This window comes from Acanthochromis polyacanthus, chromosome 22 (genome assembly GCF_021347895.1).
Source record: "Acanthochromis polyacanthus isolate Apoly-LR-REF ecotype Palm Island chromosome 22, KAUST_Apoly_ChrSc, whole genome shotgun sequence".
Classification (NCBI taxonomy): domain Eukaryota; kingdom Metazoa; phylum Chordata; class Actinopteri; family Pomacentridae; genus Acanthochromis; species Acanthochromis polyacanthus.
Genome location: NC_067134.1, coordinates 16,185,583 through 16,212,179, shown reverse-complemented (window position 1 = coordinate 16,212,179; position 26,597 = coordinate 16,185,583). Strand labels below are relative to the sequence as shown.

At 38.4% G+C, this 26,597-nt stretch overlaps 1 long non-coding RNA gene across 2 annotated transcripts; it reads right to left on the bottom strand.

The window, feature by feature from the left end:
* Window positions 1-9,118: 9,118 nt before the first annotated feature.
* On the bottom strand, window positions 9,119-26,147 carry LOC127532200 (uncharacterized). Of its 2 annotated transcripts, XR_007939599.1 has the most exons (4): window positions 25,270-26,147; window positions 24,835-24,889; window positions 23,170-23,318; window positions 9,119-10,993 (listed from the first exon to the last, which is right to left on the bottom strand). It is a non-coding gene; the product is annotated as an uncharacterized LOC127532200 (long non-coding RNA). The 2 variants fall into 2 exon arrangements; XR_007939598.1 differs by having other exon boundaries at window positions 24,835-26,147.
* Between the last annotated feature and the right edge of the window lie 450 nt (window positions 26,148-26,597).

Below are 26,597 nucleotides of genomic sequence, written 5' to 3'. Positions count from 1 at the left end.
CAGCCATGTTTGAGGGTGAAGACTTGTTTTTAGAGAACAGGTATGAATTGAGGTTTGGTTAGGGTAAGGATTAAGTTTAGGCAATCAGTTGTGATGGTTAAGGTTAGGGTAAGGCTCTAGGAAATGCATTACGCCTATGGATGTCCTCACTAAGATAGAAGTACAAACATGTGTGTGTGTGTGGCTATCTTTCTGAGGACCCATGTAAACCATCACAGTGAGGACAGATCTGCACTATGAGGACATTTTTACTGGGTTCACTACTTCAAAAAGCTTGATAGTGATACAGGTCAGGTCAGAATGAGGTTATGGCCAGGCAGTGAAAACCACCACATAAAATATATTCAAATAATACTTCTAATATTCTACAAATGTAGAGAAACTACTGTGAAAGTTTTGGTGGCTAACGGTACATGTACAATAATCTGAAACACCTGCTAATGCCCTGACATACAGCTAGCATAATAGCATTTAACCTGTTGGGGTAAGTAGAGACGAAGAGTAGGTCATTTAGAACCATAATTTTATCATCTGGTTGAAGAGGTCCACACAAAACCATCTGTTATACCATGAACTCTGCAATTTCCAATTATAAATTAGCAAAAGCTCATGGTGCCAGCTAAAAATGCATCCTTGCAAAGGATCAGTCATGTTTGTAGTAAAATGTATAGTTTTCTGAAAAGCTACAACGGTGATGACACCAGCTAAGAACGTTATGCTGCAGTTTAGTGGAGTCTCTTTCTGATATTCAAGGATTGTTTTAGGTTTGCTATTTAAAAATCATGTGACATGCTGTTTGGTATGTTTCTCTATCTTTGTCTGAATTCTTAATTGTAATCCTCGTCTCCATTCATTGTTTAACAGCAACATGATAGTTTTCCTGCCCTGTGTAGATATAGCAGAGGTAACACTAAACTGCTGGGAAGGTTCAACCAGCTTACGCTTGTTGCCAACAAACATGCGACACTGCCATCCAGAAGAGGTGATGTATTCACAGCCATGGTAATAAGGAATCCTACAAACCACAACCACACTGTGACTGATATAGCTGAGATGGTGTAGAAAGCTTTCTGCTTTGATTGGTCAACACGCCCCTTTTCTCCAACTCCGTCACCAGGACCTGGACGAATCAGAACACAGAGAACCGACAGGCTGCAGTAAGATATGATTATTATGGAGATAACCATAGCACAAAGCATTTGGATGGATGTGGAGTTAGGGAACATTAGACCTGTAACACCCATCAGTCCAAAGCTCAGCAGCCAAACACAGCCAATACAGATGTTTCTGATTCTGACCCCACGAGCATTTCTCAGCCCCAGGTAGGTGACGGGGTGAACAACAGCCAGATAGCGCTCCACACAGCTCAGGGTGTGTAAAAATGCCTCTCCAGACAAAGAGGCAAGAACAGCATACAGTCCTGCTGAAAACATTGAATTGTTAGCATATGAGCCACCAAAGTAACAGAAACTCCCCAAGATCCAGATCAGGTGCATGGCAGCCACGTGGTAGGTGAAGATGTCAGAGTGAGTCGCTGTTTTAGAGGAGCGCTGCTGCCGCCATTGATGGTGACCCAGGTAGAGGATGAAGGTGGCGACAGGGAGGAGGAGGAGGACTTTACATGCAGCGAAAACGGTGGCCATGTACTGGAAAAGCTTGCCATTGACACAGTAGTTTAACAGAAGATAGTCAGAGGGTGATGTGGAGTTAACAGACATATTTGCTGCACAGACTGCAGATCTGAGGGAAAACACAAATTTAAAGTTAGACAGGAGGTGATGAGAAAAGAAAAGGGAAAGAAACAGACATAATCAAGTTATGTTTCATCTTAAGGAGTTTTGCTGTGAAACAATCAGTTACCAGTTACCATAGCACTGTGATGTGGGAGGAAACGCTGGTTTATTAAGTATTTTAGTCCACTTGGAAACATATGTTTTGTCATAACAATGCTCAGGACAGTTGAATTGAAGAGCTATTCAGTGTTTTATTGCAAAGTCTCATTCAGTGACGTGCAGCATCTCATGGGCCCACTTTTTGGAAACAAACACAAAAGAAACACATCCACAAATGAAATCTGAAGCAGCAATGATCCAGCCCTTGCACATTCACATCCGTCTGATTGCAGTATAGATGTTTTATTGGGGGTTGTAGATGTTTCCAGACCTGGACTCTGATCAGATGTTGTACAAAGTAGTTACACATCAACTGCTGTGTCCACGATGTGGCGTTAGAAAACACTCACAATTACATCTCATGTTGTATTTGATCTGGAGAATACTGTATGTCAGGTTCAACCATCCATTCTCTAAACACCGCTTTATCCTAACTAGGTTCGGCGGGGGGGGGGGGGGCGGGCTGGAGCCTATCCCAGCTGACTCGGGCGAAGGCAGGGGACACTGTGGACAGGTCGCCAGTCTGTTGCAGGGCTACATATACAGACAAACAATCACGCTCACATTCATACCTATGGGCAATTTAGAGTAATCAATTAACCTCAGCATATTTTTGGACTGTGGGAGGAAGCCTGAGTACCCGGATGCGCAGGGAGAACATGCAAACTCCATGCAGAAAGATCCCTGGCTCATCCCGGGATTCGAACCGGGGTCTTCTTGCTGCAAGGCGAAAGTGCTAACCACTACAGCACTGTGCAGCCCTGTCAGGTTCATGAACATCAGATTATGTTTGTCATGACTCCCTGTTGTCAACAGGTGGCACCATGACTGAATTTATAAACAGAAGTGTTCAGTTCAGGACTTGTATAAATTTGCATCTCTGCTACAAACACACTCTTCAATGAGTGCTCAAATGTTCACACATTAGCCTCATAAAGGTCAGACTGACCAAATATAATGTTGATTATATTCATTCCGTAGAAAAAGTTTGTAAAAGTCTATGAAAACACCTCTAAATGATAAAACTACACAGAAATAGCACAGTTCACCCAAAATGTCGTGTCCATGGTTTGGATCCAAGAGTTTTTTTATTGCTCTTGGATGTCAAATTTGACTTTCAAATTTTATCCTTGTACATGACTCTTGGCATGAGGGTTACTTTGTTGAAATTCTGTAGGGGGCGACATTGAGCCGTTTTGCCACAGCCATTCCACAGACCCAATCCAGATCAGCTTCCACTGTTTTTGATGAGTTTTCCAGGATTTGGGAATTTTTCAAGGTCTTCTCGTCCTTTGACAGCTTTGTTTTATTTCACAGCAAAACATTAAAAACTACCACATCAGCAGAGAAACACTGTTCAATTAAATCTCACGAGTTTCACAATAAAGCATCATCGAAGTGTGAAAGATTTTTCTCACCACGTTTGAAGATGATTGGATGTGATCAACCAGCTGGGAGTGTCTGTAACTAAATATAAATAATAATAATAATTTTATTTTTAAAGCACCGTTTATACAAGAATGCACCTCGCAGTGCTTCACAATCATAAAATACAAACGTTTAAATCAACGAGCTCTGAAGATGAAGTCATGAAGTCATGCAGAGAGAAAAGACTGTTAGAGAAGCAAATGGATTTTTGGACAAAGCTATATGTGAATTATAAAAAAGTTTCTGACAGAACCTCAATTACATCAATGTATAAAAAGCAGACATTTGACATTCATTTCATAGAGCTGTTGGAACAAACGTATTCACTAAATTAATCACAGAAAAGTTTAACAAGCAAACTATCTTGAAGAGAAAAAAGTCAATATGGGGCAAGCTGTTGTAGGTAATTAACTGTGCTCCACTATCCAGTTTAATATCAGCTAAACTTTGTCAGTGGAAGTTTAAAAGAAATGATACAGACAAGACAAAAGCATTTCTGTCATTAAAGATGCATTTTTTTTTGAGGAAAAAAATTCTCTGAGTCTATTAGCTAAAACAAATTGTGAAAAACATTTAACAAAAATAGCATTCATCATGTTATAATTTACCATTTATATCTGCAGAGAATTTCCTTTGTTGTCTCTTTAAATTTCATATTTTAATCTCTTTAAAAAGTGAGAGTTTATTGTCTCATTGAGGAACCCATTTAGTTTCTGGTCATCTCACTGTTTTAAATGGTAGTACCTAGTAGAGATTTTTTTGAGTGTGTGGAAGGAATTAACTTGACAGCGACCGTAACTAACAATTGAAACTTGCCATCACCACCAAGAATCTAACACCAAGTATTTTGTGAGAATGTGGAGTTAAAGTTTTCAGAGTGATTCACAGATCTGTCACACTGGAGACCACCAGCTCTCTTTAATTACACCTCAACTCACAAATTGATGTCATAGTGTTGACATTTTTAGAAATAACTCATGGTAATCATGTCTTGGAAATGACAAGGACAAGAAGATTTTGAAAAAAATATGCCACAAAAAAGCATATAGATAAAGAACACAATGTACTGACTGGAAATACGAGCTATGAAGGATATTAATATAAACAAGGAGAATCTGTTTGGAAAATACCAACGATATATTCAGATGTTTGTGTTGCCTGTTATAAACTTTGCACAAAATAAACAGAAATAACTAAATATTCTCTAATATTGTTCAAGAAACTCACCCTTTCTGTCTGTCCGATAGTCTTTCTACCAAGTCTCAGAACTCACTGAGTGCTTTTCACTGGAATTTGGTTCATATATACATATATATCTATTAATGTGTGCGTGTTCAGAGCAGGTGTGAGCAGGACTGTGAAGGTGTTTTGCATGAGAACTTGGTGCAGATTTTCGGTAAATTGCAACAGGCAAATGTACTAACGACTATCATCAGTGTGCTGCATGGATGAACGTCAGAGATCACACAATCAAAACCTCAAACATTTACCTTTATTATGATGTTTGGTGATAGTAATATTAAAGCACATCACACCAATAGATCCATACATTACATAAACACATCAGTAGATTTGAATATTGTATTCAAATCACCCGATTGCTGTATGTGTTTGTGTTTGTTTTGCTGACATTTTGAGGACCAGCACACACCGTCGTAGTGAGGACAGATCTGCACTATGAGGACGTTTTTTCGGGGCTTCGCTACTTCAAAGATGTTGATGGTTATAAAGTCAAATTTCAAACCAGGTAATTGGCAAAGATGTATAACCACCATATTAAATTCAAACTACACTTCAGAAAGCAGATTAAGAGAAACCAACAACCAGCTAATATCAAATGTACAATCATCTAAATCAAGTGCAAACAATCAACACCTCATCATTTTCTATGTAAAATAAGACTGCTTGTTACAATCTAAGATTCGCTCCATTACAACCTGTCTAACATCACATTTTATCATCTTTCATCCAGTCATTCTGATGTACTCAAATCTAAATGTTGTCTTCACTCATTGTTTAACAGCAACATGATAGTTTTCTTGCCCTGTGTAGGTACAGCAGAGGTGACACCAAACTACTGGGCAGGCTCAGCAAGCTTAATATCGTCACCAACAAACATCCGACACTGTTTACTGGAAGAGATACCATGTTCATACCAAGGGCAATAAGGAATCCTACAAACCACAACCACACTGTGATTGATATAACTGTGATGGTGTAGAAAGCTTTCTGCTTTGATTGGTCAACACGCCCCTTTTCCCCGACTCCGTCACCAGGACCTGGACGAATCAGAACACAGAGAACCGACAGGCTGCAGAAAGAAAGAACTATGATGGAGAAAACCAAAACGCATAACAACGGGAAGATGGTGTAGTACGGCGACATGACAGCTGTAACGCCTATCAGTCCAAAGCTCAGAAGCCAAACACAACCAATACAGATGTTTCTGATTCTGACCCCATGAGCATTTCTCAGCCCCAGGTAGGTGATGGGGTGAACAACAGCCAGGTAGCGCTCCACACAGCTCAGGTCATGAAAGAAACTCTCTCCACAGAATACAATCAAAGAAACTGAAATTCCTGCTGTCATCACTGACAAATAATTAGTGTATCTACCACCAATTTCGCAGAAATTCCCCAAGACCCCAATCAGCTCCATGGCAGCCACGTGGTAGGTGAAGATGTCAGAGTGAGTCGCTGTTTTCGAGGAGCGCTGCTGCTGCCATCGATGGTGACCCAGGTAGAGGACGAAGGTGGAGACAGGGAGGAGGAGGAGGACTCTTAATGCAGCAAAGGAGGTCATCATGTACAGCCTAACTTTTTCAGTGTCACAGTTGTAGACCTGGAGACTGTTTGATGGTGATGAGATGTTGACTGACATATCAGCTGCATCTATTATAGGTCTGAGGAAATAAATAAAATGGGACATGTAAGGAGACAAGAATTGTAGACAAATTCTGCAAAATGTTCTAAATGATTGGCTTTCAGAGCTAATTCATCTGCTTATCTTACATGGCCAAATTGTGTTAATGACAGGATTTGTAAATTAAATCCATCTACAAATTCCAAGACAGAATAGAGGCGGCAACAAGCAGCTGAGAGAAACTACAAATGTGGACGCAGCAGCAGACACTTACAACAGCTACTGTAACAGATGATTTGATGATGGAACCACATCAGTCTCTCATGTTGCCATCAGAAGGAAGGAGTCAGTTCAGTACGACAAAAAACCTTTCTGACTGAAACTTAATGTATAAAAATGCCTGACAACACAGTAAGAGTCAGCTGAAGTTAGTTTGCAGTGGAGGCTGTTCTACTGACAGCAGTTAGAAGATAAAAACACTGAAATATTTGTAGAAAAAGGTGAGCTTTAAAGTTGTGAAGTGAAAATCAGTAAGTTTTTAAAGATCACTCACTTTGTCTGCAGTGTTGTTTCAGCTTCCTCATCTCAAACTTTCTGACTGCTGTTCACTCCAAATGTGCAGTGATGCTTCTGCCTGTGTTCAAGATGCTCGTGTCCCAGCAGCAGGACTGTGAGGGATTTTTTGCATGATGCTATACAAACACAGGATCCTGCGTGACTCTAGTACTGTAAACTGAGAGGCAGGTACCCCTGGACAGGTCACCACTCCATCACAGGTCTCACAACGCTGGACCACATTCATTCACTTCACCAGTCCATTACATCTGACAGGATTCAAATGATGTGTCAAATTAGATGGATGTTAATTCAAATGAAGCAATGCCACACAGACTGCTTACACACAGACAAGTTTGGTGGCAGCTCATTAATTTAGTTTGGGTGACCCCGGGTGTCTTTATTATAATCAATGAAATCCTTAATGGCAAAATTTCTTGTTGTTTTTATTGAAGATATGTGCAGTGTAAATCAGACCACTGTTTGTAAAGTTAATATGATGTTAATGTATTGATTTTTCTGGTTGAAGAAAAAAAGACATGAATTTGTTGATATGTGTATTAAATGCAAGTAATATAAATAACAAAGTAACCCATGATGTGGATCAAGACAGAGTATTTTGGGGAAAACCTGGTCTGATTAGGAGAAACGGCATCCATCCCACTTTGGCTGGTGCCGCTCTCATTTCTAGAAATATGGCTGATTTTATTAGAACTCCCAAAGCATGACAACCCAGAGTTCAGACAAGGATGCAGAGTTATAGTCTCCCACACCTCTCTGCAGTCTCCTCACAGCTGTCATCCTGAATGGCAGGTGGGTTCCAGATCAGATGGAAAACCACATGTTACTGTTATTAATCATATTTATTTTCCAGCCATCAAGCTGTGACTCACACGTCTGAGTTTGGAAACGACATTAAATATTCAGATACAAATCTGCTAATTTCAGGCTTGAAATGAGCCTAAAAACAAACATCCTTAAAGCAGTGAAAGTGCCAGATTTCAGTGAGTCAGAAATTTAAAGCTGCTTCAGACTGAATGATCAGAGACGAACCAGAACCGGGCACCTTGTTGTTGTTGAGCAGCAGCTGCAGTGTCCAGGTGTGACCAGCAGGAGACAGCAGAGGCCCGATCACTGGCACCTGTAGACCCCATAATAAGACAGGTGTGTCTGAACAGATACACACCAATCAGCGGGGAGTCCAGCGCTCATGACGGCACCGATGTTTTCACTCTTTGGACATTTGTGTAGCTGTCTGTTGCTGCTTTTCTTCTTGTTGAAACACCAGGATGTGTTTCAGTAAACGTGACATTTATTGTGGTATGTTGAATCGTCATCAGTTTCTCTCTTCACTGTTTAATTTAACAACTCATGAGGCTGCTTTTACTGAATGTTTCCAAACAGATAAAGGACAAAGATGAAGACAACATTAAGCCTTTTGGAGCTCTGCTCATCTAACACCAACATCTGGACCCCAACGAACACCAGGTTCCGGTTCCTACCAACGAGTCCACATTAATGTTTAGTCTGAACACCTGAAAACTGGAACCATGTCTGGTCTTTACAGAATCTCATTTGAGGAAACAGTTTATTTATAGAGATTTTTTTTTTTTTATTGCAGCATGGTTTAGTTTCTCTGCGATGACAGAATACATTTCTTTGTATTGATTATGAAATGAAAAACAGCAGATACATAGTGAAGACTATGCATTCAATGAAAACACAGAAATAAGAAAAGAGCAGGCGGTTGCAGCCTCTTCCTGTGATTATTTAATATCTCCTTGTTAAATGGGCTTTAATGAGCTACCCTCGAAAACGCATCAATAGAGGAAGTTATATCCCAGTTAAACTACCGCGTACTCGATTCTGAAAGTATAAGGTATTAAGTAAGAATACGAAAATTTTTGGTCATCAAAGGCTTTCAAACCCTACAATAAAAATGAATCAAATTAATAAAAATTAATAATGTAGTAAAAAGAAATAACAATATAATTTAACAGTACAATAAAAATGATTTAAAAAATATTAATTAAAAATGAATAAAATACATAAAACTCACAATATCATGAAAACAAATAAAATAAATAGAAATTAACAATACAATTAAAGTAAAATCATGTTTTTCCTCAACAACATCTCCATAACTTAAACACATTGTGGCCAGAATGTTCCACCTTTGTTAATATATCATATTAGATGAACATTTTATAAAAAATCATCAGAGGCCTCACTCGCATTTGGAAAACACTCTTTAAATGTTGTTTTGAGAATGTTCCTACTTTGTAATCATAGAACACAATCTGTGTTCCTGACTACATCTTCTGATTGTTGACGCTAAAAGAGTCATATTAACTTCACAGGAACATTACTGGAAATGAAAGTATTTGTGGAATGTAGTTTAATCATTAGACTAAAACATGATTTGACCTGCAACTAATGCTATCCAGAGTTGTGGGAACATTCTCCTGTGGAGCTTCAGTACTTCACCCTCAACTGTGTTTCATGTTTCGGAATGGGAAGCCCCTTTATAGAAGTGGCAGGAGGAGAATTCAGGCTGATCCTGGTTCTGGAGAGACCGATTCCCTCCGGAGGGCAGCGTAACTTTGCTGGAGGAGGCAGAGGCCAAGGTAGGCTGTTGGGAGAATCCTGTTTCTGAGGTTTTAGTTTACCTCACAGTACAAAATTCTGAACTGTTTATCACAAATTTACAAAACCTGACGTCCTCACAAATGTTTGAAGTATACATGGTACCATCGTCTTCCTAAGTCTGAGCACACTCATGCAGACTTTGAACAATGAAAGAACTTATGTTAAACAAACTCATTTGTATAAAGTTTTAAAGTATACGTCGACCTGCCATCTACTCAAGTCTGCACAGGGTCTGGTGATTTCGAAATGACTGCATTTAGCCAATTGCATCTCTCCAATGTCGTAAAGCAATCTCTCCATGTCTGTGTGGACTCTGGAGACTTTGGAAGATGACGAAATTTACAAAACGCTGATAACCTCACCGTTGTTAAAGTATGCATTGTACCATCATATTCTCAAGTCCACAAAGACTCATGGAGTTTGGACACTTTGTGATCTCCCAGTGTATTGAAAATTATGTCTCATGTAACCTCTTGCGCTATATAAATAAAATTGAATTGAATTGAACCTTACAGACTCGACAGTGCGGAAGGTGTAAGTTGCGTCATCATCGAAATTTACGTCACTCCGCGCCTGTTGTACTTGCACTGCATTTTGAGAAAGTAGAAGTTGTATTTTCATCTTCCCAAGTCTGCACAGACTCTCATAGACTTTGGAAGTTGACAAAACATTCGAAAGATAACATACATGCTGATGTTGAACGTATATGTCGTACTGTCATTTTCTCAATTCTGCACAAACTCTGGTAGACTTTGGAAAATGATGAAAGTTACATTACATGGACTCATTTGTACTCGTAGACGCAGAAAGTGTACGTCATACCGTCCTCTCCCAAAATCTTTTCAGACTCTTAAAATCTTTGGAAGAGGACAGTACAACCTGCCCCGGCATGGCTCAGTGGGTTGAGTGGCCGTCTTGTAACTGGAAGGTTGCTGGTTCAATCCTCGGCCCGTTGAGCTCATGTCGAGGTGTCCTTGAGTAAGACACCGAACCCCTAATTGCTCCTGATGGACTGTGGTTAGCACCTTGCATGGCAGCTCCCGCCATCAGTGTGTGAATGGGTAAATGTGACATATCATCATGTAAAGCGCTATATAAATACAACCATTTCAATTGTCTGCATCACTGAGTACGAGAAAATCCATGTAACTTAACTTTAGTCATTTTTTAAAGTGCTAAAATTTCCCTTCATTTAAATTTACTTCACACTCACTCATACTTGCTTACTCAAAAAAAATTCAAGATGTATTTCCATTTCCTGAAGTCTTCACAGATTCTGGTAGACTTGAGAAGTTGACGAAACATTCACAACTTAACATACACCTGATGTTGAACATATACATTACACCATCATCTTCCCAAGTCTACACAAACTCTTGTGGACTTCTTGAAAGTCTGCAAGAGTAACTGTCAACATTTTCCACTCAATGCTGCTCTGATGCTGTTTTCTGTCAGACCAGAAGAACTCATGCTGTTTTTTTTTCTTCCTTCTTCCTTCTTCCCTCCAGGGTATCTCTCTTTGAATTGCCTTTCCCGAGGTTTCTTCCCATCTTCCATGGGGAGTTTATCCTCGTCTTCATAGAGAGCTTGGGCTGGATCAAGACCTCCTCAAAAATAAAACTTCATTATAGTAAATAACACATCATTTTTAGATGATTACATCCTGGTTAAAAAGTTATTCACACAAAAACAAGTGGAGCTTAACATGTTAGAGGACACTGTATGTTTATTTTATAACGTAGAAAACTGTTACTTTACAGATTCAGATTAATAATTCAAACTGTGACCAAAAAAATACGTTTTGGTGCATTATTAGATGCTTTCTTCCCCTAGTGGAAATTCACAAGATGTAAAATTTATATAAATTGAAACCATTTAAGAAAATTAAGAGCTACGCTTCATAAGACAGTTGGTGCAGTGATAAGTTTTGTGCTTCTCACCCAGAAGGTTCTTGGTTTAAATCCAGCTGAAGACTCTTTTCCTCGCAAATATTAATTGGTACCATTATTTAAGCAAAGTTAGAGCTAGCCTTTGTGGGAAAGGTGGTGCAGAGATAAGCTTTGTGCCTCTTATGTTGATAAATCCACCTCATGACCTCTTGCTTTGGACTTTGGCCGCTCAAATGTGAATAGATACCATCAGTGAAGCAAAGTTACACCTACACCTTGTGGAAAAGCTGGTGCAGAGGTAAATTTTGTGCCTCTTGTGCTGGTGTTTTATGGCTCAAATCCATCTCAGGACGTTTACCATTTTGACCTCATCAATACTTCTTTGGACCATCATTTAAAAACCTAAGAACTGCAACTTGTAAGAAGGATGGTATAGAGATAAGTTCTGTGTCTCTCATGTTGAAGGTTTGTGGTTCAAATTCCCATACATACCTTTTGTTTGTACTTTGTCCTTTCCAATACTAACTGGTACCATCATTGAAACAAAGTAAGAGCCAACGTCTGTGGGAATGATGGTGCAGCGATAAGTTCTGTGTTTCTAATATTGAGGGTTTATGGTTCAAATCCCCTTTTGGACCTTCAGTTGCAAGCTTGACTTCCTCAATACTTCTTTGCAATATCATTTCAAGTTCAAAGTTCAGGTTCAAGTTCAGTTTTTGCACTCTGTCCTTGTGAAACCCTCTTACTACCATCACAAGAAGAAACTCAAGTGTAGACTTTGTGATGATGGTGGTGCAGAGGTGCATTCTGTGTCTCTCACAAAGGAGGTTTGAGGTTCAAATCTAGCTAAAGGTCCTTTTGGCTTCTTGAGAACCTCTTGGTACCATCATTAAAACAAACTCAAGCAGACATCTTGTGGGAAAGATGGTGCAGAGATGAGTTATGTGCTTTCAGTGTTGAAGGTTTGTGGGTCAAATCCCCCTTGATGACATTTATTTCCACTTTGGCCTTTCCAGTACTAATTGGTACCATGACTTAAGCAAAGTCAGAGCCAATCTTTGTGGAAGAGATGGTGCAGAGATAAATTTAGTGTCTCTCATGTTGAAGGTTTGTCATTTAAAATGTCTCTGCAGACCTTTTGTTTGTCCTTTGTCCACACCAAAACAAACTGGTACCATCATTTGGGCATTGTTACAGTTGCACCCTGTGGGAAAGCTGGTGCAGGCGGTCCATTTTCTGTCTCTCATGTTGAAGGTTTGTGGTTCAAATCTCATTTTGGACTTTCAATTACTCGCTTGACTTCCTCAATACTTCTTTGCAACATCGTTTTAGAAAACTAAGAGCTACAGCTTATAAAAAAGATGGTGCAGTGATAACTTCTGTGCTTCTAAATCAAGAGATTCTTGGTTGAAATCCAGCAGAAGGCAGTTGTTGTCCTTTGGCTCACTTAGAACCTTTTGGTATTGTCATTACAACAACAAGTTATTGCTTTTTGTGACAGATGGTGCAGAGGTAAGATTTGTACCTCTCATGTTGATGGTTTATGGTTCAAATCCCCCCATGGACGTGCATTTGTACTTTGGCCTCGCAAACATTAATTGGTACCATTATTTACGTAAAAGTAGAGCTAATTTTTGTGAGAAAGATGGTGCAGAGGTAAAGTTTGTGTCTCTCATGTTGAAGGTTTATGGATCAAATTCCCTTCTGTAGCTTTTGTTTGTCCTTTGTCCTCTCTACAACAACTGGTACCATCATTTAAGCATAGTTATGCTTGCAGCATTTGGGATGGTTGGTGCAGAGGCAAATTTTATGCCTCTTATGTTGAAGGTTTGTGGTTCATATCCACCTCATGACTTTTTATTTGTGCATTGTCCTCTTTAATACTTCTTTGTACCATCGTTTAAGAAAACTAAGAGCTACACTTTGTAAGACAGATGATGCAGAGAAGTTCTGTGCTTCTCGTCCAGGAGGCAAATGGTTTAAATCCAGCTGAAGACTTGATTAGTTCTCTGGCTGATTGAGAATCTCTTGGTACCATCATTACAACAAACTCAATGATCCTTTTTATGGGGAAGGTGGCACAAAGATTAGTTTTGCATCTCACATGTCGAAGGTTTATGGTTCAAATCCCCCCACGGACATTTATTTGTACTTTGTCCTCGTAAATATTAATTTGTACCATTATTTAAGCAAAGTTAGAGCCAATTTTTGTAGAAAAGGTGGTGCAGAGGTAAGCTCTATGTCTCTCATGTCAAAGGTTTATGGTTCAAATCCACCTCATGACCTTATTTTCTTTTTCTTTGGCCACTCAAATACAAATTGATATGATCAGTTAAGGAAAGTTACACCATCACCTCGTGGAAAAGCTGGTGCAGAGGTAAGTTTTCTGTCTTTCATGCAAGAGGATTATGGTTCAAGTTCATTTTGAGATCTTTGCTATTTTGATCTTGTCAATACTTCTTTGTATCATCATTTAAGAAATGTAAGACCTAGCCAGTCTAAAACAGGTGGTGCAGAGGTAAGTTATGTGCTTCTCATGTCCAAAGTCCATTGATCAAATCCCCCTTTGGACCTTTTGTTTGTACTTTAACCTCTTTGATACTTCTTTGTATCATTATTTAACAAATCTGTGGCCTTGCCCTTGCTGGATAAATGATGGAGAGGTAAGTTATGTGCTTCTCATGTTGAAGGTCCATGGATCAATTCCCTTTTGGACCTTTTATTTGTACTTTAATACTTCTTTGTATCATCATTTGACAAATCTAAGGACTAACCCTTGTAGGACAGATGGTGCAGAGGTAAGTTATGGGCCTCTAATGCTGAAGATCCATAGATCAAATCCATCCTCAACCTTTTATTTGTACTTTGATCGCTTTAATACTTCTTTGTATCATCATTTAAGAAATGTAAGGGCCGGCCCTCACAAAACAGATGGTACAGAGGTAAGTTATGCACCTCTAATGTTGAAGGTCCATGGTTCAAATCCCCCTTTGGGCCTTTTATTTGTACTTTCACCTTGTCAATACTTCTTTGTACCATCATTTGAGAAAACTAAAGCTGTAAGTCCCTGTGGAACAAGATAGCAAAGAGGGATGGCAGTGGCCTCTAGTGTGAAACGTTGCCGGTTCGAATCCAAATACAGTTCCTGCGGAGGAACTAAAATGAACGAGATTCCCAAATAGGCGGACAAAAAAATGTCAGACAAAGTGAACGTAACACAAATGGATACACGGTTCCTCCGGAGGAACTAAAATGAACGAGATTCCCAAGTGGGCGGAAACCTAAAGAAGGCCGGACGAGAAAATGAACGTAACACAAATGGGTAAACAGTTCCAGCGGAGGAACTGAAACAAACAAGACTCGCAAGTGAAAGCAGAATGAAAGTCTGGAAATCAAGGTGTCAGGAAAAAGTGAGCACAAGACAGGTGGTGGAACAGTACAGAAGGAAAGAGAGGAACAAGGGGAAAAAAAAAAAGTTTTGGATTTTTTTTTTTGTGCTAAAATTCGCCCCCACCAACAAAAAAGCTCAGAACGTTTTTTTTTTCCTTTTTTTTTTGGCATTTCTTGAAAAAAAAAAAAGCCAAAAAATACTTTCTTTTGTTTTAAAAAACAAAACGGAAAAAAAAAACTTTTTTCCTTTTTTTCCAAAAAAAGTCAAAAAAAGGGTGTTTTGGCTTCTTTTTTTAAAAAACAGGCCAAAAAAAGTTTTTTTGGCTTTTTTGGCTTTTTTTTAAAAAAAAAGGCAAAAAAACATTTTTTTTAAAAAACGGGAAAAAAAACTTTTTTCCGTGTTTTTTTTCAAAAAAAGGGTTTTTTTGGCGAATTTTAGCAATTTCAAAGGCACACAAGTAACATTCTTCATGTCACAAATGGGAGAGAACAGCAGACAAAGACAGGTTATGGGTTACATATTTGAAAAATCTCTTTGAAATTCATTCCCATTCAAAATTCCCAACAGATGTTCACATTTTCAACATCTTTGGGAAATTTTTGAAAATTTTTTCGTGAAAAAAAAAAACAAATGATAAAAATGGTTCTTTAAGAACATTCACATAAAAATCAACCAAAATCCAGTGAATTTCACTGGATTTTGGTAGATTTTTATGTGAATGTTCTTAAAGAAAATATCAGAAGTTTTACTGATATATATATAATCACTACAGATATTTTTAGGATTTTTTTGGAAGATTTTTACTAATTTTTTGAAAATATTTACAAGAAATTTCTTGCCAAATTTGGGGGATTTTTTAAATAAAACTTTTAAGGGAAACTTTTAAGGTTTTATTGGAACTTTCTTCCTGAAGGTTTTGCAAATTTTCAGAAATTTGGGGAATTTTTTGCTGATTTTTTGGATTTTTTTCAGACAAGGAAACAATATTTTTCAGTGCCCATAAATGAAGAGGGTTAATACATCTCAAATTAGGAGGTCACATGAAAGCGAAAATCTATTTTTGAATGAAAAACTGCTTCTTCTTCTTCTTCTTTTTTTTTTTTTTTTGCATATCTAGCTTCTTTTAAGACACCTAAGCTTGACAATGCTGGTAAAATACGTATAGCTGAAAATAAGTTTTCCCAGCTAATATTGAGATCTGAAGATTGTAAATATACCTTATTTCAAGAAATCTTACCAAGCCATTTTTCACTTGTATTGGCAGATTTTTTCACATATTTCAACTTAAAAGTTCCTTGAAATAAGGCTTTTTTTTCTTGTTTTGAGAGGAGCATTTTTTCCAGCACAGACATGCCACAAAACTAAAGTCATTTAAAACGGAAACTTTCTGGCTTTAAGAAACACTCAAAGAAAGAAAAAAATTGTGGGAAACAAGAACAATTGCTTTTTGAAAAGAAATGAAATGTATTTAATTCGAAAATGAAATTAACAGACAGCTAATGCAGCTTATACAAAATAAAACCGCAGCTAAAACAAGGCATCACGTAAATTTACAAATCATACATGTTCGAAAGGGAGTGGGAAGAAGACAAAACTTATTTAATCCCACCCCGGACAAGGTTACTTTATTAACAATTTATTTCTATATAACCAAAAATTGAATGGCAATAATATACAGCTATCCAACACACCACACACATCATTAAATAAATATTAAATTATTGGGCCAATTACTCCTACAGATTTCTTTGTTCTTTATACTTAAATAAATATTAAATCATTTAGCCAGATACTCCTACTGATTTATATGTTCTTTATACTTTCCAAAAACTTTTTGTTTATATCTCTGTTTAAACTGGACGATATTGAGGCTTTGCTTCAGTTCTGTATCCAAATTATTCCACAGTCTCGACTCCTTGACTGTGACACTAAAGCCTTTCCTCGTCATCCTATATTTTGGAATGATAAAATTGAATTCCTTCCGTAATCTATGGCAACATGTTCGATCTTGAAATTTATTATGTAAATTGTTGGGTAACAGTTTTTTCGAGCTAGGAATAAAAATTGAGCCAGTTGAAATTCCACAATATCATACATTTTTAGAAGTTTGGATTTAAGGAATAATGGGTTTGTGTGTTCCAGAAAGTGGGCCTTGTGGATTAAACGAACAGCTCTTTTCTGTAGTATGAGTGATGGTTTTAATGTACTCATACACACGTGGACAAAATTGTTGGTACCCCTCAGTTAAAGAAGGAAAAACCCACAATTCTCACTGAAATCACTTGAAACTCACAAAAGTAACAATAAATAAAAATTGATTGAAAATTAAATAATCAAAATCAGCCATCACTTTTGAATTGTTGATTAACATAATTATTTAAAAAAACAAACTAATGAAATAGGGCTGGACAAAAATGATGGTACCCATAACTTAATATTTTGTTGCACAACCTTTTGAGGCAATCACTGCAATTAAACGATTTCTGTATTTGTCAATGAGCGTTCTGCAGCTGTCAACAGGTATTTTGGCCCACTCCTCATGAGCAAACAGCTCCAGTTGTCTCAGGTTTGATGGGTGTCTTCTCCAAATGGCATGTTTCAGCTCCTTCCACATATGTTCAATGGGATTCAGATCTGGGCTCATAGAAGGCCACTTTAGAATAGTCCAACGCTTTTCTCTCAGCCATTCTTGGGTGTTTTTGGCTGTGTGTTTTGGATGGTTGTCCTGTTGGAAGACCCATGACCTGCGACTGAGACCAAGCTTTCTGACACTAGGCAGCACATTTCTCTCCAGAATGCCTTGATAGTCTTCAGATTTCATCGTACCTTGCACACTTTCAAGACACCCTGTGCCAGATGCAGCAAAGCAGCTCCAAAACATTACTGAGCCTCCTCCATGTTTCACCGTAGGGACAGTGTTCTTTTCTTCGTATGCTTGGTTTTTGAGTCTATGAACATAGAGTTGATGTGCCTTACCAAAAAGCTCCAGTTTGGTCTCATCTGTCCAAAGGACATTCTCCCAGAAGCTTTGTGGCTTGTCAACATGCATTTTTGCAAATTCCAGTCTGGCTTTTTTATGAGTTTTTTTCAGCAGTGGTGTCCTCCTTGGTCGTCTCCCATGAAGTCCACTTTGGCTCAAACAACGACGAATGGTGCGATCTGACACTGATGTACCTTGGCCTTGGAGTTCACCTTTAATTTCTTTGGAGGTTGCTCTGGGCTCTTTGGATACAATTCCAACGATCCGTCTCTTCAATTTGTCATCAATTTTCCTCTTGCGGCCACGTCCAGGGAGGTTGGCTACTGTCCCGTGGGTCTTGAACTTCTGAATAATATGAGCCACTGTTGTCACAGGAACTTCAAGCTGTTTAGAGATGGTCTTATAGCCTTTACCTTTAAGATGTTTGTCTATAATTTTTTTTCGGATGTCCTGGGACAATTCTCTCCTTCGCTTTCTGTTGTCCATGTTCAGTGTGGTACACACCTTTTCACCAAACAGCAGGGTGACTACTTGTCTCCCTTTAAATAGGCAGACTGACTGATTATGAGTTTGGAAACACCTGTGATGTCAATTAAATGACACACCTGAGTTAATCATGTCACTCTGGTCAAATAGTTTTCAATCTTTTATAGAGGTACCATCATTTTTGTCCAGGCCCGTTTCATTAGTTTGTTTTTTTAAATAATTATGTTAATCAACAATTCAAAAGTAATGGCTGTTTTTGATTATTTAATTTTCAATAAATTTTTATTTATTGTTACTTTTGTGAGTTTCAAGTGATTTCAGTGAGAATTGTGGGTTTTTCCTTCTTTAACTGAGGGGTACCAACAATTTTGTCCACGTGTGTATATGTGCTTCCCCAGATTATAACACCGTAATTTAAATAAGGAGAAATCAGAGAACAAAATAGTAAATGAAGGGATTTGCTATTTTAAAAATGCTTCGCTTTGGCCATAATTGAAATACTTCTCGATATTTTAATCGAGATATATTTTACGTGTTGTTTCCATGTAATTCTATGATCAATTATGACTCCAAGGAATTTTGTCTCATGCACTCTCTCTATATCTGTACCATCAATCTGAATTGTATCGTGAGCATTAAAGCTACTATTACCAAATATCATTACTTTACTTTTATTTACATGTAGTGATAATTTATTTTGCTTGAACCATTTGCTAATTTTTTCATCTTCCAATGTGATTTTCTGCAACAATTGCTGTAAATTATCTCCTGATGCAGAAACATTTGTATCATCAGCAAATAAAATAAATCTCAGGAATTGAGATGTTTTACAAATATCATTAATAAAGAGATTAAAAAGTATAGGGCTCAGTACTGAACCTTGTGGAATGCCACAGTCACCAACTTCAAGGCAATTTGACTGATGTTCACCCATTTGCAGGCATTGTTTTCTGTTTTTTAAATAACTGCTAATCCACTGTAAAGCAACTCCTCTGATACCATACTGTTCAAGTTTTCTAATTAACATTGTGTGATTAATTGTGTCAAAGGCTTTACTTAAATCCATAAATAACCCTACAGCATATTTCTTCTTATCTACTGCACTAGTCACTTCCTCCATTAAATCAAAAAGTGCATGTGAAGTTGAGCAATTGTTTCGAAACCCATACTGATAGTCAGAGATTAATTTACTTTTTTCAATAAAACTGTCAAGTCTTGAGTTGAAAATTTTCTCTAGAATTTTTGAAAATTGTGACAAAAGCCAAACAGGCCTACAGTTGGTAAATTGATGTTTATCTCCTGCCTTGAATAAAGGAATTACCTTTGCTACTTTCATTTTATTAGGAAATTGACCGGTTCGTAGAGACAAATTGCAAAGGTGTGTTAAAGGTTTTAAAATCCCTTCATTTACCGTCTTTACTGTTCTCATGTCTATATCATCAAAATCTGTGGATGTCTTGTTCTTACACTTTCTAACAATATTTAATATTTCTATTTCATCAACCGATTTAAGAAACATACAAGCTGGATTCCTATCAATGTTGATATAGTGATTATCTTTAACAGTTGCTATTTTATCTGCAAGGTTAGGTCCCACATCTACAAAAAAATTATTAAACTTGTTGACAACTTCATCCATATTATTTATATTTTTCTCTCCTTCTATGAAATACTGAGGATAGTTAATTCCTGGTTTCTTTCTAATTATATTATTCAGTATTTTTCATATACCCCTCATATTATTTTTATTATTGTCTAGTAATTTATTGTAGTAATCCTGCTTGCATTTTCTAATAATACCTGTTAATTTATTTTTATACTGCTTATATTTATTTTCAGATTCACGAGTTCTATTTTTATGAATTCCCGATAGAGTTTTTCTTTTTGCAAGCATTTTTCAACCCTTTAGACATCCATTGACTTTCTTTACTTGTCTCTGTTTTATAATGTTTTTTTCTTGGGCAATTTTTATCATATAATAACTTAAATATTCTCAAAAGTTCCTCATAAGCATGATCCGTACTAATCTAACTGAATACTGTACTGCAATTTTGATTCAATAGGTCATTTTTAAATGAATCCATAGCTTCTTCCGTTTTTCTCCTGCTCCAAAAGGATTTTTCCTGCTTGGGTTTTGACAACTCTGTGTTAAATATTGTGAAAACTGGAAGGTGATCGCTAATATCGTTTATCATTAATCCACTCTTTATATTATTATCTATTTCATTAGAAAAAATATTGTCAATTAAATTTGCACTATAACTTGTCATTCTACTGGGCTTTGTTATCTGAGGAAATAAACCAATACTGAATAATGTGTTCTTAAAATCCTCTGTCAGTTTGTGGCTGCTTGGGTTTAATAGATCAATATTAAAGTCTCCTCTGACCAATTTGATTTTCTGATTTGAGCTTGCATAGTGTTCCTCCATCCAGTCTCTAAAGGTGTCAATGTGAGAGCCAGGTGCTCTGTAAATACAGCTTACAATGATATTTTTCTTTTTTTCTCAACTAACTTCTATCGTAAGGCATTCCAATAAATCATCTATTGCCATTGACATATTTTCAATCACTTTGTAGTGATATTTTAAATCCACAAACATGGCAACACCCCCACCCTGCTTGTTTCTTCTATTTACACATACAAACTCATACCCTGCCATACTAAACTGTGTATGTTTATAACTGCTAATCCAAGTTTCTGATAGTAAAATGACATTAAATGAGTAAGGGAACCGTTTCAAATAGCTCTCAATGTGCTCAAAATTTGCACAGAGACTTCGACAGTTAAAGTGGATAATTGAAAATGAATTATCTTGATTAAATTTCTCATGAAAAGAATCCTCTCTATAATACTGCTTTTTCAGATCAAGCAGAGGGGAAAATGATGGAATCACTCAGTTCTGAGGAACAAATGATGGAATCACCCTGCAAATTTCCATTTCCAAAACTAACACCTGCATCTGAATAAATGTGCTCATTAGTCTGCAGTCGAAAAGGAGCGCTCACACCTTGGAGAGCTGCTGCACCAAGCGGATCGACATGAATCACGGCTCCAACACCAGAGATGTCCGTTGAAACAAAGGAAAGGATCGTCAAATTTTTTCAAGAAGGTAAATCATCACAGAATGTTGTAAAAGATGTTGCTTGTTGTCATCTGTGTCTAAAATCTGGACCATGGGAAGGTTGTAAAAGGCAAGCATACTAGTAGACCCAGGGAGACGTCAAAGCATCAAGACAGAAAACCTAAAGCAACGTGTCTTGAAAACAGAAAATGCAGCAAAACAAATGAGGAACCAATGGGCGGAAACTGGAGTCGTCATCTGTAACCGAACTGTAAGAAAGCGCCTAAAGGAAATGGGATTTACATGGAGAAAAGCAGAACGAAAGCCATCGTTAGCACCTAAACAGAACAAAACAAGGTTACAATGGGCTGAGGAAAAGCAACGGTGGACTGTGGACGACTGGATGGAAGTCCTATCCAGTGATGAATCGTGAATGTGCATTGGGCAAAGTGATGATCCTGGAACTTTTGTTTGGTGCCGTTCCAATGAGATTCATAAAGACGACTGCCTGAAGAAAACATGCAGATTCCCACAGTCATTGATGATGTGGGGCTGCATGTCAGGCTAAGGCACTGGGGAGACGCTGTCATCACGTCTTCAATAAAAGCACAAGTTTCCGTTGACATTTTGGACACTTTTCTTATTCCATCGTTTAAAAGGATGTTTGGGGACGATGACGACATTTTTCAAGACGATGATGCATCTTAGAGCCACAGAGCAAAAACTGTGAAAACTGTCCTGAAGAAAGACACATGAGGTCAATGTCGTGGCCTGCAGATAGTCTGGATCTCAATCCAACTGAAAATCTGTGGTGGAAACTGAAGGAAATGGTCCATGACAAGGCTCCAACCTGCAAAGCTGATCTATCTGGCAACAGCAACCAGAGAAAGTTGGAGCCAGATTGATGAAGAGTTCTGAAGAGTCACTCGCTAAGTCCTCAGAGACCGCAAGCTGTTAGAAAAGCCAGAGGTGGCGCAACAAAGTGCTGGTGGTGTCTTGGAGTCAATTTTTTGGTCTTGATTACTTTTAGTGTTTCTTAAAGCCAGAAAGTTTCCATTTTAAATGACTTTAGTTTTGTGGCGTGTCTGTGATGTGTTTTTTTTCTCCAAAATGAAACAAGGGAATGAACATCCTCCAGGACCGGTGATTCCATCATTTTTGCCAGGGCTTCTACAAGTCCTTCATCCGTTAGAAAAGTCCTGTCTGCTAAAACATCTTTGAGAACAGAACTCATTTCCAACACATTTGCTGCTTCGTCTAAGTGTCTACTATATGTAAAACAGCTCTGAGGGTTTCATCCTGAGCTCCACTCAAAGATTTCACTGTGCAGCAGCTCAGCAGTTTGTTGAAGAAAAGCATTTAGGTTCAATCTTTCAAGCCCAAAACCCACCAGCTGTTGTCTTTAGAATAAAATGACACCTTTTACCAGTGTCACAAATTGTAAAAACAGAAGGAACCGTTGGATTTTTCAACCTTCTGATGGGACTTGGACTAGTCATCTGCGATGTTCAGTTCCATCAGGAGAATTACCCAAATCTAAGCAGAACATCGTGATATTTCATCGAAATTAATTTATTCTGCATTTATTTAAAACTCAACATGAATGAACCAGATTGAACCAAATAGTTGTTATCTGATTTTCTAATTCTAATCATTTTGTGATTGTTCGTTTTCATTTTGTGAAGAACTTTGTCACTTGGATTTTCAAAACTGCACCGTAAATGAAGAGAATTATTCTCGTGTTGTTCTGGGAGTCGGCCATGCTGAGATACCGAAGGAGACTGATGTGGACGTCAGGAGGCTGAGCTCATCTCTGTCACAGTTTAACCACTGATTTCATTTAAAGGATGGATTACAGAAAGAACCCAGCAGAGTTTAGCTCCAAACAAATGACCTCCAGTCCCAGTTGAAGACATAAAGTGTGATCTGGAGGGAAGCTGTCGCTGTAAATGTGTCGGCTCTCTGGTTAACTCACCTGCTTATGTCTCCATCCTGACGCTGCTCTGCAGGACCGGAGCTCCTGGACCGGCCGGGTGGACCTTCCTTCACACGCCTTCCCAGTGGGAGTGATTCTGAGTCGTCCTCTGAGGATTCTGAGGAGAAGCTGCAGGGCCACATGAGACACTGTGAGGAGACAAAGCAGAAATGATTCACACACCAGACAGGAAGAAAAGAAAACAGAGTGTAAAATACAATAATGAGTCCTAACATCACTGGTGATGAAGGTGGAGGCAGAAAAACTCAAACAAAAACTGCCTCAACAACCTTTTTGCTCCAGAATGTGGAAGAGACTTTATTTCTGGAGAATCCAGTCCAAAGTTGGATTTATTGAAATGTGTTTTAATTTTCAACATGTAAAAGAAGAGGAAGATCTGAGTTTTCAGAGCTGCAAGCAAACTCATCTCATTCTTCTACCTCCTTTGTATCACCATAGAATCTGAACACAGAAACTCATCCCGACACTAAAGCCCCATAGCCTGAGTTTCTACCTCACAAGACTGGCAATAAGTCTATTAATCAATTCAAATAACAATTCTACATTTGTTCTTCACTCGCTCCCAAAACCGTTCCTGCAGCTGAAGGAATAAAACTGAAAGCGTCTGACAACCATCACAATGAGACTTAACGTGAGATTCGTCACATAATTACTGGTTTTGTGAGCAGCACAAAAAAACACCATCTGATGAATGATGATATTTAAAGTGACTTTTCTATCTAAAATGAGGAAACCTACATCTACACAGCTGATAGACGAAGGTACAGGGACATTAAGGAGCAGATCGGCCACACTTTCACACAGTCTGCATGTTTCTGCAGCTTCTCCTTTGTCACTCTGGCTGCAGCAGCTGTGCTGTTTTCAGCCCGGATGACATTTTAGACTTCTCATATTGGTTCATGATGATAATTTGTTCCTGTCAGAAATATTTCACGTTGTATCCACTGACTTGTAGCGTTCCACACCGCATGAGAGTCAGCTTACTTATGGCTTTCAATCATAGTTTTATGTCTTACAGCCAGAAGAACACAGCTGAGAACATGTCCTTTAAACACACCATTAAGCTGGAATCAGAATCTGAGCTACATGTGAGCTGATAATTTGGTAGGAATATTGTTCATCCTGTTAACATTCACACAGTCTGCACTTTCTGCAGCTTTCCCTCCTTCAGCTGCTGCAGCTGTGTCACTGTCAGTCTGTGTCAGGACTTTATCATCTTTGTGTTTCTCTAATGTCATCGTTTGCTCTTCATTTGTAAAACGGGACACTTTGGCTCCAGTACTGTAACGGTCCTGATGATACTGGGACTAAATATGTGCTCTGCATGGATCATCTGGGTTTAAAATGACGTAACAGCAAACATCACAACAAAGAGCCACTCAGAGAGAATCTTCAACTAATTCACTTTATTTTTTTTTTCAACTAATTCACTTTAAAACCAGCAGCAGCTTCTGCTGAAGCCTCAAATTACAACTTGAAGCTTTGAAAGTCTGGAATCATGATTTGATGTAAACTCCAACTCTGGATCTTTTCTCTCCTCTCTTTGTAATCCATCAGGTCTCTACCTCACTATGATCTGCACTGTCAGATGACAAATGTTGGGAATTTTCTCTGAATTAATCAAAGTGAATTGATTGAGCTCACCTGGATTCAGTGTCCTGCATCCTGTATCTACCCGATCGGGTAGTGACACGAGCCACTGTACAGCCACAACAGAAAAGACAACAAACCAGCGTCAGCTGCAGCTGATCCACCTCAACTTTCTCACAAACAACCTCAATCCAAAGCAGGCGGCGCCACCTGGTGGTCGGAGGAGGAACCAAAAAACAAAACTTTTGCAGACATCGAGGCAGAATCAGTTCACTTGTTGGCTTTTAAAAACCCAGAGAGGTTTTAGTTTCCAGCTGTGTCCCGTGAATGAGCAGCAGCTGTTGTGTTTGCTTCTTTTGCTGCTTTGAGTAATCATAGAGCTTCTTCATTAACTGGCTGCAACAACACTGTAGTTCTTCTAAGCAGTGTGTCTTCTCATGCAGCACTCTTATAACATCCATGCATGGTCTATCTCTGGTGGTAACTCACGTAATGTTCTGGATAACACCACATCCTCCTTACTGAAGTTAGGTCGACCATTCTTAGCTGTAAACACACAAAATACACTCAGAATATCAAATAGTCTCAGTTCACATAATATAGTCAACTAACTTCATGAGGGCAATTATAACTCGTTTACATTTCAACAATCCCATAACATTCTTGTTTTTCTTTTTAAACAATTATTCCATGAATTATGCAAAATTTTTATGCAAAAGCATCCTATATTGTATTTTTAAGTCTAGAACTTATACTCAGCATATCAGAAATATTAATGCATAACTTTTACAGATTTAGACTTTTTGGTTTTACCACCTCCCTACCAGACCTGATGTTTGTTATGCTTTTGGCTCAGAAACGGTCTCTGTTAGCCTGGCCACGCTCGATCCAGGTCTAAAGACGCAAGGGTCTTGGAACTCTCGACAGGGAGAGAGGCGGGCTAAAAGGTTGTCTTTCAAATCACTCTGCAGCAATTGGGTAGGTATACAACCAATCAGCGCAGCGAATAGGCTGACGTAGTTCCCAGAGCGCCGGAAATCAGAGGATGCAGGAGTTCGGTGAAGCCTTATTTATACAGTCAATGGGTGAAGCTCAAGTATATTACAGACATGTTAACAGAAAGATTATTCAGAGTCGGTGCTAATGGAGCTCAACAACTGTTGTCGACCCTGGCAGAGAATTAAATTTGTTGCCGTGGGTTGTCTCGCGCGGCTAGGCGAGTTGTTTCCGGTTACTTCAGGGGGGAAAAAATGGCGGTGTGAGCAGACGTGAAACTGCAGGGTCCGACCCAACAACTGAATTTAAGTCCACAAATTTGAAGAAGGAAGTTACAGTTATCCCAAACTGGTAAATAAAGTCACCGCGTAACCCATTTGATTCATTTTATATAGAACAAAGAAAAGGAAAAGTGTTTATTTGGATATTGAAGAAATGGCTAACTTGAAGTTAACGGCTAGCATCCCGGACCATGCTTACTGCTCGGAGCCTGGCCCTGAGGAAGAGAAAGACACAATGCAGTCGGAGATGGAGACAACTGGAGGGGAAAGCAAAAGAGAGAACACTCCGGTAAATAGTCCCATGCCCAAAAAACTTAAAAGAAAAGCAGGGTCAAAGAATAGTGGTAATGAATGTGTGCTCGAAGCTATTGAAGCACTATCAAAACGAATGGATCAACGAATGGATATGCTTGTGTCAAAATTTGAGCATTTTGAAACAAGAATGGCAATATATGAAAAGTCATCAGAGGAAAACAAGGAAAAAGTGGATCAACTGAAGGCAGAGGTTCAGTCATTGAAAAAAGAAAATGCTGAATTAAG